The sequence below is a fragment of the Myotis brandtii genome, unplaced genomic scaffold, assembly GCF_000412655.1.
Source record: "Myotis brandtii unplaced genomic scaffold, ASM41265v1 scaffold74, whole genome shotgun sequence".
Classification (NCBI taxonomy): Eukaryota; Metazoa; Chordata; class Mammalia; order Chiroptera; family Vespertilionidae; genus Myotis; species Myotis brandtii.
In genome coordinates, this window is record NW_005370944.1 from 139,728 (window position 1) to 140,983 (window position 1,256).

A 1,256-nucleotide genomic window follows, 5' to 3' on the forward strand; every position below is an offset into this window, starting at 1 on the left:
GAACTGGGAGAAGGGAAGTTATGGGGGGAAAAAAAGAGGAACAAATGTAATAATCTGAACAATAAAGATTTAATAAAAAAAAAGATGAATGATATGTGTCTTATGTTTCTCAAGATCACTTAGTGGAGTGGAAAGGCTTGGGTTCAAACCTTGAAACTGCAGGTCTACCATTTATTAGTTGAGTGACCTTGGGCAACCTGTGTATTGGGCTCTGTGTGCTTTGATTTATGTGGTTAACAATACTTTGCTTGCCAAGGCTGATGAGTATGATGTATGTACAGTTCCTTCTTTGGTACATGTTAAATGCTTCGCAAATGGTTGCTACTATTATTATTTCTTGCTGGACCACACTCTTTGGCCTATGTGAACTGGGAGGGGCAAAGTCTTGCTCTAACAAGTGAATGGATTGAATTGCCTTCTTTACTGTAATATGTGACCAATGCTCTCTTACATATGGAAGAAAACCAGGAGTCAGGGGAAACAGAAATAGCATTTTAAAAGGAATAGAACATTTTTTGTTGGTCAGGTATTGGAGACTGGCTATTTCTCGTCTGGGGCTTTCACATTTAGCTGGTGGAGTGCTGATAAACCCTAGCCTTCACTTCTGCAGGTAGGAAGTCATTAACTCTGAGGAGCTTTTCATGTTTAATAGCTCAGTTAACGCTGGCCCTTTAGTGTTGAGCTATGTTGGACTCATAAGGGAAGCTTCATTTGGTCAGCCCTACTTTGGATTTCCTGCTGTTCAGTTCCCATTGTGATGTTAATCCTTTAATAATAGCTTTTTTTTTTTTTCATTTTGGTTTTTGCACAATGCTTGATGTTAACGCAGGAAACATTCAAACCTGTGAAGAGTTTTTGTAAGTTTATTTGAGCCAGACTGTTGACAAATGCCCAGAAGCAGATACTCAACAATGGATTGAGATGATGCCCAGGAGAATGGGGTTTTGCACCTTGTTTTATGCATTACAACCAAAAGAGGAGACGTAGGTGGGTTACATGAAATCCATTGGTGAGAGATTATGGAGGTGGGAGAAAGCAAAGTGGGAAACTTCTGGGTTTGAATAAAAAGTAAAATGATGGACAGAAACGAAGATGGTGGCATAGGTAAACACCGGAAATTGTTGCCTCACACAACCACTTCAAAAATACAACTAAAAGACAAAATGGACATCATCCAGAACCACAGGAAGGCTGGCTGAGTGGAAATTCTACAACTAGAAGGAAAGAGAAAAGCACACTGAGACTCAGAGGAGGTG